Source organism: Haliotis rufescens, unplaced genomic scaffold (genome assembly GCF_023055435.1).
Source record: "Haliotis rufescens isolate VD_foot unplaced genomic scaffold, xgHalRufe1.0.p SCAF_12, whole genome shotgun sequence".
NCBI lineage: Eukaryota > Metazoa > Mollusca > Gastropoda > Lepetellida > Haliotidae > Haliotis > Haliotis rufescens.
In genome coordinates, this window is record NW_025963802.1 from 31,632,403 (window position 1) to 31,649,571 (window position 17,169).

A 17,169-nucleotide genomic window follows, 5' to 3' on the forward strand; every position below is an offset into this window, starting at 1 on the left:
TTTTCCTTTTTCAACTCTTTCCATTTGTTAAATAGATTTACATAGTCATTTGTGTTTCAACATATCATGAAATTAATCCTTTTTGTCATATCAGCGTGATAAAGAGTTTGACAAGTTTATTTCAAAGTCACATAGTTTTAAGTTATTTGACATTCTATTGAAAACATACCTTACCATTATCCACAAGATAATCTGTTGTAAGAATGCACATTTGTCATATTGTCTTGTACAAAAGTCATACTTAATGTATTGTGATTGTCATTCAGCCTGCAACATTTTGTTTTGAGGTGTATATATATATTTATATCCTTCATGAGGCATTGGCAATTTGTTCACCCTATTTTTCGTTCATAATGTTTTAAAAACAAACCAGGGGTACGACTCAAGGCAGCTAGCTAGAGAGAGGAATCTTCTGTTGCCATCTCAGTGAAACATGATTATATTGAACTAAACGGATACCTTGAAATTGATTTGATAGATCCCAAACTTGTTTTTCCCAAAATCATTTTTTGGAATTTTGCTCATGTAGATTTCAGTAAGCATGCTATGTACCAGTTAATTTCTTATATACAATTGGTGATTTTTAGTATAGATAAAATTTGAACATGAGTAATTAATTAATCAGGATTGTGATATTATTTGTTATTTGGTCTTTATGTTTTTATTTCTGGGATCATGGATCCATGGACCCTATATCCAACAGAAATAAAACATTTTATTCAAAATTTACACACACTTATTTAGATTACACGTTACATAGCTGCTTCTGTTCATATTAAACCTAAAGTTGTGTTCCTTGTCTGTGATACACAGACTTTGCCAAAATTAACTCACTTGTGAAAGACACTTGTAGACTTATAGTCTGTCAATCTAGGTTCCTGAATAGAGGCAGAAAAAGATCTGTGATCCAATAAATAGAAAAGTAATGGCCTTGTGTATCTCACGATTGCCATAACCATGGTGTACTGTAATCAGTCTGCTCAATTTGCTGCAATATTTCACTGCCATTTTGTTCTTAGTTCTGGACCTGACTATTGTATAGTGGTACCTTGCAGAGTTTTCAAATTCTATGGAATATTCGAAAAGTATTGAATGGGTTGAGTATATATGGTATTAAGTCTATGAGATGAGGCACCTGTTACTTCTCAACTGATATGATGAGAGAGTCATGGAAGTCATAATAGGTTGGTGGGAAATCGATGAAATTTTTAAATGAAAATATTTTTTAACATGTGTAGTCTATTGGATAACGGTAGATTGCGTACATCCAGTAATATTGGTTATAAGGTTCTTTATCATGTTTATGCTTTAACTGAATGAACTGTATGGATCATCTATTCCGGCATGTTTAATGTCCAGCCAATCCAGATTTTTCAAAGAGAATTAAGCTGGCAAATTTTGGGCCACTTCATTTGTTCCCAACAAGTCAGAGCTGGGTGTTTGATGTTTTAGTTACTTCTGACATTTTAAGATTTTGTTTAGTCTTTGTTTAGAAAAAATTGTTTTACGTGCAGCATTTTAAAAATAAGATTTTACTTTAGGACAGGATTTGACATAATGATAAGCATTGTAAGTTTTTCCTGTTTCACGATTCCCTGTTTTGCTCTGTATTTTCAGGTGAACAATTGACTTGCCTTTGCATGTGTTTTGATGGGTGTAACCCATGGTGCAGGATATGCTCACCTTTTCAGTAACACCTAGTATTATCACTATTTGATAGTGATTCATAATTACATGATCATGATATAGTCAGAATCGCACAATGGACGGAGATTTTTTATGATTATGGGAAAGGTTTTGTCGCTGTTGTTATTAAGACTGTACAGACATGTAAACCAAAGATAATTTCAGTGTTACGTCAAGAAGGACAAAGGCTTGTGAATGAGTTCATTTCCTGATTTCATGGAGGATGTAGAGGATAGCAGGGATTTATCTAGACCTGCGCAGTCTGCAGCAAATGTCTGTAAACTTTCCAAAATTGGAATTTAAAATTTCCCAGTTCATGTTGATATGGTTATAACTAATGTTATGGCTTTCTAGAGGTGACTTGTATTTCACTGTTAACAGGATTAGTAGAGGGAAAGCAGCTTAATGCATAGTAATACTATATCGTATGGAATGTAATGTTAAAGTACCTTAGAATTTAAGAAAATAGGAATTTTAAAAAATCCCAGTTTTGAACATTTTTTTTTTTTTTTTCATGATTTGTTTGCCAAGGGCACTTAGTTTAGAATCATAGATAAATCCCAAGAGAGTGATGTCCGCTGTGTGAGTGAGGGACACGCACCTCAGTCTGTGTGTCTGGTGATTAGTGAGAAACTGGAGCCTCAACACTGTTGCCGCCGCGTTGCCTGTACACCATTGCTTGTACATATTTCCTGGTTCTGTATATTGGACTGTTGTTATGATGGTGTACAGTGTACGGGTGTCAACTCTGGCTGTACAGTCTACACAGTATTGTGTGTCATTTGTTGGAACTCAAGGCTACGATAATATCAGTTGTGTAAATGGTAATATGAAAATCTGTTGATTACTTTGAGTTAATGACTTTATGTTTGAGATTGATAAATCCGTTGAAAGTGAAGGTTAACAAACATATGTTTCTCAGCTTTGTCCTTATTGGTGGACACCCTCGATACACATTCCAACCCTACCCACAAGAACATAACCCTAAAAAATACCACCTCCTCCACCCCTCAAAACACCCCATCCCCCTTCATTCCCCGGGGGCACGGGTGGCCCAGTCGTCTAAGGCGCTGCGATTCGCTGTGCAGAGTTGCGTCCCTTGGGCACACCAGAAACCTATGATTGTGGGTTCGAATCCTGTTTCGCCCCGATTATGTTTCTAGGTTTGTAAGCACCATACCTGTGCTTGTGGGTTTCACCGAAGTGGTAAACCTCTGAGACCTGCATCACTTCGGGCTTTCCTCCCACATTATTCCCCAAAACACTACCCCGGAACATGCCCTCAAAATACCACCCCATCCCTCCCCATAAGAACAATGACCCTCACCAAAAACCCACACCACACCACCCCTCCCCTCCCAACCCTATTAGACACTATCCTATGACACCCAACCCAACCTTATTGCTCCTACCCCCCCCTACACACACACACACCCCACACCCGACACCCCAACCACCACCCCCATACACGCACACACACACATGCATATATAGCCTTACACTGTGCCACCCCAGGCCACCCCACCAACTTTTAGAAAAGTTGTTGGTTTACCGGTTTTATTTCATCTTCCTAACTTTTATCATTTTGTATTTGTAAATCCTCTAAGAATTTGTTTGATTTTCCTTTATACAGATTTGTACTTAACACTGTCAATATGAGATTGTTGTTTTAGCTTTGTTTATCATTGAGATAGGCAAACATAAGGGTTCTACTTGCATGGCAGTCGGGATACAGGGTGAATTGCAAGAAGGAGACTGTTGATACAGTGTTATCATGGAAGATACAACCCTACATATCATTAAGCTTTCCCACAGGGTGCTGGTGTCATTTCCCTAGGCCTTATCTATAGAGGCAACAGAGTAGCCTCCCTTAGTTATTCCAGAATCCAAATTAGCATCAGTTTTCTTCCATTGGATTTGGAATGTCATTAGTGTATTAAATAGCATAAATGGTACTTTTGAGATGTTGAATACTTGTTATGAATATACATTAAGTAGTTGTTGCCAGATTCTATATTAATAACAATAATCCTACATCTATTGTATAGATTAGTATAATCGGTACTTCGAACATGTTGAATACCTGTTAATTAATGATCAGAAAGTAGCTACAGTCCAACCTCGTTGTGTCGAACTCGTGGGGACCTGGAAAAAAATTCAATTTATTGGAGCTTGAGACATCAGTGGAATTTTATGCTTAATGTGGATAGTTGGGACTCCATCCATCCCTGTATCTTTTAGTTAGGGGTTTTATGTTGTGAAGTGTATTCCGGATGTAATTCCTTATATAAGCATTAACACTAGAGTATTGGGGACCCCTTATCTTCTCAATTGTTAGGTTTTTGATTATGGCAAGGACTTTCATGGCCAATGTCAAACACTGTAATAATACCGTATTCGACGGAATAACAGCCCAGGGTGCTCTCAAAATTAGAAATAGGGGGCTCTTATTAGAATAAAATTTTTGTGAAAGAGTTGAAAGATCATACATTTTGTGGTTTATGCTGACAGCCTGAAATGATATGAAAGAAATGTGCTTATTATACACGACAGATATCTTTTTCCATAATTTAATTGCCCGTAATTAAGGGAGCATATAACACACGAGTACATATTATACACGAATAAATAATAAATTCTTGTGTACATTGATCAATCAGAAGGGGTGCTAACTGGGATTGTTCACTAGCCAATATATTAGCAAATATCGCCATGGGCACTTATTAGACTGGGGCGCTTATTAGACCGTGGCGTTTATTACTAAAAAGAAGAAGAAGTTGCTGAGAAAAATGAAGAGAGAAGTATGTATATATTCAAGCGAAGTTGAGTCAAGGATAGGAAAATAAAATAAATCATGTTTGTGGAGAGGCTGGGGGTCTTTTTGCTTCACTGATCATGCTGAAGAACTGGCCAACCCATCTCATCACTGGTAGTGACTCCTGTTCTTTCCTATCAACTTGCAATAGTCGTAGCGTTAAGGTCGGTGTAGCCTTGGGCTACGGTTGACATGTGAGGACAATGTGTGAAGTCAGTTCCAGTGTCTGCAGCCATGCTGTAATTGTTTGTGCACAGTACAAATGTTTGTGCAGGTGGGGGGGCTGTCTGTGCTGTGTATGGCATACACTAGTGCATATTGCACACAAGTAAAATTTGGTACCTTTTTTTTTTTTTTTATAACCCATTTCTTGTATCTTGGCTCATATGGCGCTACCTGAAGGTTTTCAAGCCAAAATCTGTTGGTACTCTTTGCCAAATTTTTCAAATCAAGTTCTTCTGGTGATTCTGATTTGCGTTAGTTCGCCTCACTAAACAGGATAGAAAATAGCCTTGATGTAACCGTTTGAGTTTCCATTTAACAAACTGTTTTTGTAATTTCTCATCAGGTGGGTTTGTGCCATTAAAATTAGAAGAGAATTCATGGACATGTAATACATCATGGGTCGTCAGACAAACAGGGGAGGTGGGGTAAAGGGTTCGCTTGTCATGCCGATGACCCTGGTTCGATTCCCCACTTGGATAAAATGTGTAATTTCTGTATCTGAAAACACATTCTGTTTATCTCCTAATAAGCCGATAGTGATATCCGATTCTTTTACAGATACAATCCCCCCACGTGAGAATGCAGTCATGATTGAGAAAGATGAATTCATTTACGACTATGGCCCATATTAAAGTGAGAACTGGTTGCCCATGTTGTCTATGTAATGTATTGAAACTGGATTTCTGGAAACAATGACAGTTGTTAATTTGTGTTACCTTTGAACGTGGAATAGCTGAGGTTGCTGATTTGACATAACTCAGTACTCACTCAGTTAAGTTTAACCCTATCTCTCTCCTGAACCAAAGATTCCTTATCATGATTATGTCAACCTACAACATGGTGCTGTGGCAAGTCACATTTGTGTGATGTTTTTCTTGTACATTTGTTTATCCCCCTGAAACATTCTGCTAGGTCGATGAAAATCCACGGCAATAAGAATTCTGGTCTTATATTAAGCTGGGCTGAAATTGACATTAGGGTACTTTTCAGCTTCAATAAAATCGGATAGTTTACTCCGATAAGTTAATTGATTGGGTACTTTTGAGTTTCAATTTAGACTGATTGTTAAACTTTAAATCCCCATGTTTACTTAGATTTAAGGAAAAATGAATCTATTAGTTAAGGATTTTTGGTTATTGCCTTCTTACAAGGGTTAAGTTTTCTGTGTATATCACATCGCTAACCAAATGGTGTAAGGGAGGTAACTCTGCTTCTGCCAATCCATCCGTTTCTTTTGGTAAAATAACACATTTTATGCAATAAAATTTGGGAAGTAAATTTAAGACATTAAGTTGATAACTTTCAGTTTTGGAAACAAACAATTGATTATGGTGAGATTTAATATCAAAATCATTTATCACGAACTTATTATTTCCTGCTAATATGACCACACTTGATGTAACAGATCATTCAGGTCATTGAGGTATCAGGTTCCTGGGTTATCTCCCCTTACCTGTTGTACTTGATGTATTCAAGTTGGATATGATCTCATTTTCATCAGCCAGGGATATTGCTGGTAATTTTCAACCATTGTTTGAGAAATTTACAAAGACATTTCAGCATTATAGTTGATCTTCAGATTGCTAAACTATTATAGTGATCGTATTCATTTGTTGTGTTTGTTTGTGTGTTGTTGAAGGCAACAGTCATCAATATTTCAAGTATATGACAGCCGTCTAAATAATCAAATTTGGACCAGACAATCCCATGATTGATGTCTACGCAATTGGGATACAATGACATGCATCGACCAAGTCAGTGAGTCTGACTATCAGTCCTGTGAGTCGCCTTTTACGACAAGCATTGGTTTCTGAAGACCTATTCTAACCTGGATCTTAACGGGAGTCATTTCTTGGAATATTGCTAAGTGTGCTCTTAAACATCAAACAAACAAAGGCTTTCATATTGTGGGGATGTGACCTGACTGGCTGTCACCTGTTGGATAGTTGCTCTCACTATCCAACATCGGCTGCTTTGGTTTGGATAGAGGCGGCTATATAACAGCTGTGCATAATCAAGTATGGACCTGACAAACAAGTGGTTGATAGCACGAGCAATGATCCATTGGGATATGGTGAAGCATCGTCAGGCAGTACTCATTCCACAATACAATCTTAGCGCTGAGGTGATCGTAACTCCAATACTTTAACATAGGGTTACTATATTTGTAGCGCTAAGACCGTTTTGTGAAACGGGGCCCAGGTCAATATTTTAGTTGTGTCTTATCCCATGGGATTCTGTGTCCTGATTTTGTGTTATATTTATTACATGTTTCTTATGATGTAAAATGGAAATCACTGCCCTACTTCCCCGTGAAGATCCAGGTAGAGAATAGGTCATCAGCAACCTATGCTTTCTGTAAGAGGCGTATAATAGGGTCGGGTGGTCAGTCTCGCTGACTTGGTTGATGCATGTCATCATATCCCATTCGCGTTGATCAATGCTCATGATGACAATCACTGGATTGTCTGGGCCAGACTTGATTATTTACAGACCGGTGTCATAGCTGGAATATGGCCGAGTGTGGTGTTAAACAACAAACAAACTCCCCTTCTAGCACAGTGTTGATACCAACAGCTGATTTAATGTTTTGAAATGTTTAGCTCAAATGAACTACACAAAACTGCAAGTCAAGCATGAATTATGCATAGTATGAGTGTTACACATGACATTGTATTTGTATTCATGTCAGAATGTTTTTTGTGCATTGTTGATTGGTTGTGTCATAAAACTTAACCAGTTTGACTGCTCACACATGCATGTAAGATGTCAATGACATGTTTGATAGAATGGTGGTATCCACAAGGATTGGTTCATATACAATAATCTATGCATATTCTTTGTTAGGTTACTCAATCTAATTGAAAACATATTGTTTACCCCAATATGATTCCTCCCTGCATGAAGATAACCTCTCTATAAAAAACACTTAGACTGCCCAATTTCAATGAAATGAGCCAATCAACTTTGTTTCTTCACCAATTCCATTCAGAATTTTAATTTTAAACACAAGAAACGACACAGATATCACTTCATTTATACTCTTTGTTTGGTAAAAATGCAATGCTCAGAAATAACAGGTTATATGAACTTCAACCACATGATGTCATGACTTTTATTATTTACATTCAGAACTGTCCATATAAGTTTGTTTTCATAGAAATCCAGAATGCTGGTCTGAATGCTTTGCTCAACATCTCAAAAGCAAAAACGGCTGATTACTAATTAGAAAATTTACCAGATGTTACCTGTGGAAGGGTTGTCTGATCTTCACGCAGACATAGATGTATTGTATTCGGGAAAAAGATGTGATTTTATTCAGATTGTAAGCTAGTGATGAAGCATTAATGTTCACCATCGTGTTTGTAAGTTGTGTACAGTGCTGACTGTGTCTTGTTTGAAGACTGGATCTCCATGACAAGAATTTAGTTTTGTGATGTTGCAAGGGGAGATTACTCATATAAGATTAATACTCCTGCCACCCACATGTACTTTATCCCTGTTCAGTTGCAGTGTGTGTTGTGTGACTATCAGTGAGACAGGGGTTAGCATAAAGCTGGACTCACATATGCAGGGTGGTAAAAATGTTGCCTAGAATTAATATTCACTTGCCCATTTTTTCAGATTTTGAAATCTCTTAGTACAGTGATCCCTCGCTACAACGCTACCTTCAGGGCCCAAATGATTGATGAGCGTTATAGATGATCAGCGGTTTAACGAAGGTCGAGTCGTAGGTGGTAGATGACCAACAAAACAGTATACATGCTCTGCCTACCTAACACGATCTATGTTGCACGTTTCAGAGTTTCAAAAAAGATTAGAATAGAAGTTATTTATGATTCATAGTGCAAAAAAAGATTTATCGAGTATTAGTATGCACTTTCAAACAAAACAACACATCGTATCCCTTCAGGTGAATAAACAGGTATAACAATACCCTACATAGCCTACCACATTGTGGCATTGTTTAATTGTCAGCCCCCAAATCTGTACTCATTCACCATCAAAGGTTTGGGGTAAGTGAGTGAGTTAAAATCAGTTCAGCCATATAGCGATGAAACCAAATTGACTCAATTCATTCATGAATACAAAGTTGTATTTAAAAAACAATATAATTTGGGCATAACAATATCATTTATACAGTTTGGATGTATAATGGGTCAGAATATAGAGAAAATCTGTAAATAAATTGATTTCTTTGAACTTATCAGTAATAAATTGATCTAAAGTCTTCCTGGTTCAGCGCATTTTAGACAAATACTATGTCTGGTACGCACTGCTAGTTGTCACTGTGTTAACCTTACTTAATCGATGATATAGTTACAAATGGCTGCCAAGTCTCTCAACTGTGAGATCGTTACTGACAAAAGGGAAATCGAGTGTACTTGGATTTTAAACAGAATAGGGCAGTTCAAAAGTGAAAGCAGTGTGTTAATGACAGTTTCACAGCGGCTGTAAGCATCTCCTCTGTAAGTGGTTCAATGTTCAATCATCTGAAAATAGTTGTTCTAAACCCCTCATTAATGCTACCATTTTAGCTTGAACTTTTGTTAAATTTACCATTGTTACATTAAGTAGTTTTCGGTACCGATCTAAAACAAGTTTGAATTTCCTGAATTCTTTTTTCCCGTTTTTTGTTTGTTTGTTATTTTAAATAGCCAACAAAGATTACTTGCTCTTGTACATAATTTGTTAGATTTAGCAGAATTAGAACACCTACCCAGTATTTACTTTCAATATTTTACCCAGAAAATCAAAATGATTAGACAACTAGTATTTCAGTATTAGGCCTGCAGTGTTGATTTAGTACTATCATCTTCTCTCTGCTCTTCTCTTTTAGTAATTTGATGGGTTATTTAATTAGTTTTTTTTTGTCATTTTTTATCTCAGTTTCTGTAGATTACTGTGTAGCATTCCAGGTATGTATATTTCTGTTTCATGCAATTCCTTGTTTCTACTGTGATTTTGGTTGCGAATGGGACCCTGTCCTGGGTGAGTCCAGGTGCCCTGGGGATTCTGTGAGATTGTGAGTGTCATTGCATACTGCAAATATTTTCATGTATGAATGAGATCCATTGCTTGTTGATATAATGCTACGTTGAGGGAGCCTATATTGGATGTTGAAAATGGTGTAATATATTGAATTCCACTTTGAATAAAAAGGATATGATATACATTGTTGTGTTGTGAGTTTCACTTCATTGAGTGTTAGGGGCGGTGGGGTAGCCTGGTGGTTGAAGCGTTTGCTCGTCACGCCGAAGACCCGGGTTCGATTCCCCACATTGGTACAATGTGTGAAGCCCATTTTCCGGTGTCCCCCGCCGTGATATTGCTGGAATACTGCTAAAAGCGGCGTAAAACCATACTCACTCACTCACTTATTGAGTGTTACACAGCTGTCATGGAGATCTGTGGGTTGATGCTGCCTGGATTGTACAAACTGGTGGTTGACAGTGTGAGCAACAATGGCACAAGTATATGTCAGGTCATAGCTGAGAGGGGGGTACGGGTGGCCCAGTCGTCTAAGGCGCCGCGATTCGCTGTGCGGAGTTGCGTCCCTTGGGCACGCCAGAAACCTATGATTGTGGGTTTGAATCCTGGTTCGCCCAAATTATGTTTCTAGGTTTGTCAGCACCATACCCGTGCTCGTGGGTTTCAACAAAGTGGTAAACGTCTTAGACCTGCATCACTTCGGGCTTTCCTCCCACATTAAACTGACATGCCGTGATATAACTGGAATACTGTTAAAAGCAGCATTAAACCCAACTCACTCACTCACTCACTCACTCATAGCTGAGAGTTGGTCTTTACGGTGGTCACAGGTTTAAGTATGTTATGAAGCCATTGTGATCAAACTGTCCTCGTTTTAGTCAGCTTTTGTTACATTCTAGGAAAAACAGTGGTCGATAGTGTGAGCATCACACCACTGGAGTTCACTGACACACGACTGACCGGTCAAAGCTGAGTGTTTGCTTACTGATAATGACACGTTTGAGAATCTTTAGAAGACATTGTGAAGGATTGTTAGTAGACTAACGCTTAGTGTAATTTATTTTTTTCAGAAGTGCCTCTGATCCACAGCTGTTTTATGTTGAATCAAAGAAACTAGACTTTGTTCAGTTTGATCTAGACTTACCTAGGCTTTTAGTAAAAAAAATCTTTTGGAAATAAATATATATATATTTAAATTCCAGTCATGGCACAGGATTATAACTGTATCAACTGTGTGGTCTCTGAGGCCCCATTATCCTGCTGATAGTGACTTAGTGGGTATTGAATGGTCACAATGTCTGCAGAGAGAATGGAATAATGACTATCCCAATTTTTGTGATGTTATTGTTATTATACCTGGTGCTCACACTGTCGACCACTAGTTTTATGCCTCAGGTCCTGTTTGATGGAGCCGTCACATAGCTACAGTACAAGGCAAAATCCACTCAGAAGATTCCGGGGTAGAATAGGTCTTCAGCAACCCATGCTTGTCGTAAAAGGCGACTAACAGGATCGGGTGGTCAGGCTGGCTGACTTGGTTCATGCATGTCATCGATCCCAATTGCGTGGATCGATGCTCATGATATTAATCACTGGATTGTCTGGTCCAGACTCGATTATTTACAGACCGCCGTCATATAGATGGAATATTGCTGAGTGCGGCGTTAAACAACCAACCAACCAACCAACCACTCACTTCAAGTAGGTACAGACACATCAACAGTCTGAATGTGTAGTCCACTTGACCGTTGTCCGCTAGTCCACTTGTTCAACAATGTAGTGCAGGGTTTGACAAGTCAAAACCTATCGCGTGAATTGAGGTTATGACTAAAAAACGAACATTATAATTGGGGAAACTTCCTCATCACGACGCCCTGGCAATTATGTGTTTCACCAAAGCAGGTCACCATGATCGCAAGCTCTGTTTTTTTCCAGCCGTCGTGTCGGGCTACGGCTGTCGCAGCTATACTTTAACATTAAAGATGTAGTGCTCCATGGTCGCTTTGTTGAGCGGCCATAGTCAGTGTGTCCGTACTTTATTAATATAGCAGGGGCGGTCGGGTAGCCCAGTGGTTAAAGCGTTCGCTCGTCACGCCAAAGACCCTGGTTCGATTCCCGACATGGGTACAATGTGAGAAGCCCATGATATTGCTGGAATATTGCTAAAAGCGGCGTAAAACCATACTCATTCAACCACTCACTATTAATATAGCATCGTGTTTAATATCCGTCACTAACACAGCTTCGTCGTGTGTCTTCTGATACTCAAAATTGTCATTTGAAATACAATCCCGACTTCAGGTTTCAACAGTATGTGTGCAGTGTTAAGGCGTTATGTACGTCTCCCTAAAAAACACACGTTAGAGATGATGTAATGACTTTCATAAATGATTTGTGAAAGCATTGAAATACGCACGTATTAATATGAATATGCGTGCCGAGCGCCAGGCAGGGTACTGACATGTACGTTTTGTGATGTCTTTTGGTATGACGCAGCCAGGCGATCGAACACCGGATCTTCCGCTTTCCGGACAGACGCTCTACTATCTACTGGACCACGTAAGCGGCCTGTGCTATAGAGGTGATGTCGTGCAGGTCTTCGACTTGGCCGGTTTGGTGATATTTTATAGCACATGTTCTTCAGTTCATTTTGGTCAAGGAGGCAGCAGTGGAGCGGTCGTCTAGGGCGCCGCAATTCGCTTTGCAGAGTTGCGTCATTGGACGTGCGGGAAACTTATGATCGAATCCCAGATTTCCCCTGATTTTGTTAACTGGTGTGTTTACACCATACCCGTGCTCGTGGTGTTCACCAATGTGGTTAACAAAACTTCGGGTTTTCCTCCCACATTAAGCTGACACGCCGTGATATAACTGAAACACTGCTCAAAGCGACGTTGAACACAACTCACTCACTCCAACTCGTGAAGATCCGGGTTAAAATAGGTCTTCAGCAACCCATACTTGCCGTAAAAGGCGACTATGGTTGTCGTAAGAGGCGACTAACAGGATCAGGTGGTCAGGCTCGCTGATACACGTCATCGTATCATGATATCAATCACTGGATTGTCTCTTCCAGACTGGAATATAGCTGAGTGCAAACAAACACTCACCCAAGTGAGGCAATATGAAGAGCATGACATAAGACGTGCAAAAACATTGTCAGTATCTATCGCTCACAGGTACCAGGGACTAACATGCCCCAGATTGTGCATGTACAAATGCATGTCAGTTACGTAGATGCATAAACAACACTAATAGCGTCGTAAATATCTAGGAACACAGCCCCAATCGTTTTGTGTTCAGAAGGAGGTTCTATAACAATGTTGCGTTAAATCATATTCCCAGAAGCTTAACTCCCAACACCGTTACTGTGCAATCAGTATTAACGAGACCATTTCTTTTCAACCTGTACTCTGACACCTTCGTGTTCGTCTTCCAATTAAGATAAAGCTTCAAGAAGATTCCTGGTTTAAGAATAATGATACGTTTGGATATTTTTTGCCTGCGAAATTGGTCTGTGTGAAAATAGGTTTGTATTAATGGTAGTAATATTTCAACTGACGCTAAACAACGCGAGAACCAGAATATGCAAGAATTGACGACTGAGTCTTGTTTTACGCTACAGTTAGCAATACCCCGGCTACATATACGACGGCCTGTAAATAATCGATTTTGGACCAGACAGCGGTCTTGCGCCATGACTGTAAGGCCTAGGTGGAATACATGTATTTTATAAAAACGAAACCAATCTAGATTAGAATCAAAACAAGTCTAGCCAGCTCTAGCCAGCTCTAGCCAGCTCTGTTCCACATGATACACGTTTCTTGAAACCACTTATGAAATCAGATGAAATTGAAATTACATTTTTGACATTTCAACATGGGCGGTAAATGAGCCGACAACACGGAACAATGAACACCGAAGTTTAAGAAATATTTTACGATCGTATTTACAGTGAAGGAAAGAACAATCAAAACGTTCCGTGGACTGGAACCCTTTGCTTGTACGTCCATAATAGTTTAAACATGATTAAACCGCTAGACTATTTTGTAATGATTTCTTTGACAATCAGTAGAGTTTCATTTTAAATTAGGGGCGGTCGGGTAGCCTAGAGGTTAAAGCGTTCGCTCGTCACGCCGAGGACCCGGGTTCGATTCCCGTCATGGGTACAATGTGTGAAGCCCATTTCTGGTGTTCCCCGCCGTGATATTGCTGGAATATTGCTAAAAGTGATATTGCTTGGATATTGCTAAAAGCAGGGTGAAAACCATACTCACTCACTCTCTCACTCATTTTAAATTATACTACTAAAAAGTTAAGGACAACCCGATTCTTTCATATTACTATAGTTAATCTGTTATGGCATAATTCACTATAGTAATATGAGAGCATCGGGTGGTCCCTAACGTTTTTTGAGTAGTGTGTTTTGCAGAATACGGATAATAACATGAAAAGAAAACACTCTGGAAATATGATCATCTTGTAACCCATGGAAACGAACCCATTTTTGAAATACTAATTTGTTGCATGTTCGAGCATAGTTAAAGCGTAATTATAGATCTATACATATACACATTCCGGAGCCCAAACTGCCAAATCGCCTACCACGCATCTTGCAACATCGCATTCTTCTGGCAATCAACGTGAAGCGTCTGTTTACTCATAAACAATCAACAGTCCATAAATGCCTTCTAACAAGCGACAACAGTGAGGATTTTAACCTGAGACTGCAGACACTGGCTTTGTACATTATTCTCTGCTATCCAGTGAGTTCAGCGGGTAAGAATAGATGCAGGGCTTTCTCTACTAGAACCTTCGACAGACAGACTCCAAGACCTTGCGTGATGACCTCAGAAAGGAACTGTTTGCTCTTAAATGGTGCTCATGTACCCAGGCTCGCCCACAGATGTATTCAAAGAGGTGTTCCTGTTATAGAAGCTTTTTACAGGAGTCGGCAAGATTCAGATGCTATTTTGTTCCTGATAAACTTGACTTTAATATTTAATTTACTGTAGTTTTTGTTTAACTCTAAAAAAAACCCTTAATGTAACAGACTGGTTTAATCACGAGCAGACTTAGTGTTGGCAATGCTTCTGTTGGAATGCAAAAAACAAACAAAAAACCCGTTGGCTTTAGAAGCTTCGGTGTGAGGAGAGCGTGATGGTAATAAATCACGAATATATTCTTGTCTCTGTCAGCCTTTTAATGCATTGGCCTGAACATCTCTCCTAAAATTCCTTAATCCCGGTATACCATGTCATTAGCCAGGCAGGCGATTTCCACATCACGTCTCGGGGACACATTGTCCCGCGTCCATTTGTTGTTCTTTGAGGTCATTCGGACTATTACCTTATCTTCTCCTGCCTCTGTATCTACCTGTTGATTATCTACCATTACACACTGATATAAACAACTTTCTATACCTATTTATATTCCCTATCTAAATGTACTTCGTATTTATATTTACTACCTTCTGACGACAACAGTTCTCAATTTACGAGATGTGAAGCTTAAAATACATACAGATACATATTAATGTACATGGATTTGAAAGAACGTTAAACCCCATGGGATAGGTAAGTCTTTATGAATTCATTTTATCAATACTTTTCGATAGGATAACGAATTAACAATAAGGATTATCTCCCTTTGATTATGACGTCATTTGTTGCCACAAGTGCCACAACCGCGTCATAATACTTTCAGAAAATGTCAAAATAATCTCTGAAGTCAGTGTCCTTTTATATAATAGTAGGTAAGGGTCGCAAAAAGTTTGTTTGTTTGTTTCTTTTTTTTTTAACGCGATACGCAGCTATAGGAACTCAGATACCTGGTAGGGTAGCCTGGTGGTTAAAGCGTTCGCTCGTCACGCCGAAGACCCAAGTTTGATTCCCCACATGGGTACAATGTTGAAGACCATCCCTGGAGTCCCCCGCCGTGATGTTGCTGAAGGCGGAGTAAAACCATACACACTCACTCACTTCTCAGATACGCAACCCATCTATATATTATGACAGCGGTAAGGAATATCGCATATTTTGATAATCAAATTCATCCCTTCACTCAGTTGTGAAATAAGACATGGATAAATCCTGAGGCACATAAAACAATTAACTGGATTGGCCAGTTTCCAAAACACAGCTTTAATCATTACTATCTGTATTACCTAACGTCTTCCCATAACATAACATTAACTAAGGCGAAAATAGAAGCAATTTTGGTACGATTTCGTGATGAAGGTAGAACGCTCGTAAAACTACCAATAATCAAGCCATGAAAAATCCCGTTCAACGGTTAATGGTGTACTTGCAATGAAACAACAGTCCTTCCTTAAACCCAGCGGTGGCATTATCGTTGGCTCCTCTTTCAGCGCAGCGCAGCATACCCAGGGAACCAGGCTTGTTGTTCAAGTACATCCCTCGAACCTTCTCCTAGAGGTCACACTAACACAGTAAGAGCTACGAAAAGTCGGCATCATGTCGAGCAGTAACTTCGCCATCACTGCCAAACCTTTTACCAACAGTTACTCTGGTCACACCTTATTAAACTTTACCCGTGCGTGTAGCTTCCGTACAGCCTTTAAAGCGGTCGGCAGCCTGGTCGCATCACTCCGCTCTTCGGACAACGTCCTAAACAGTTGCTGATGTTGGTAATGGGTGGAGGAGAGTGCTAAATGTGGTACTCATCAGAGACATTGCATGTAGTGGGCTTTGTATCACAGTGGGTGAGCATAAACGTACATTAGTTCAACACTGGTTAGGGCTAAGAGTACTCGGGCACGGGCCGAGTTTAGTGGGACTCGAGTCCAGTTTGAAGGACGCGTACTCGACCAAGGGAGATAACTCTAATTTGGTCGACCTTCAATAAGTTAATAGAAACGCAATCTCATTAAAATCAGACCTTAGTTCTCGCTACTGCTAAACAAAGATCTGAAGACATCCCATTAGGGGTCACGTCAGAACGACCTTTCATCCGACCAATCAGAGCGTCGATCGCTTACCCGATTAAGAAAGTGACAGTCGGAATGTGATTTCAAATCATGCAACCTCGAAAACTTTAACATGGGGTATTCCGAACGATAGTAACGGGTTTAACGACTAAATCAATACAATTTGTTCCATCTATTAACCATTCCAGGATATTCTTTTGTTCAGGTTTCAAATTCGTAATCGAGAATTTGTCAAAATATGTTTCGAAGCATAGTCGCCAATTTGAAATTATTGCCGGAAAGCGCGAGAAAGCTGCCTTCTGATTGGTCATTCCATTGGTCGGTCAAAGTTCGCGCAAGGTCGGTCTGACGTGACCCGTAATGGGATGTCCTCAGATCTTTGTTTGGCGGCAGCGAGAACTAAGATCTTATTCTAATGAGATTGATAGAAACGTGTCTTTATGTAACTTTCATGAGTAATCAATTAAATCAAATAAAAGTGTCTGTAGCTTTTCTTTTAGTT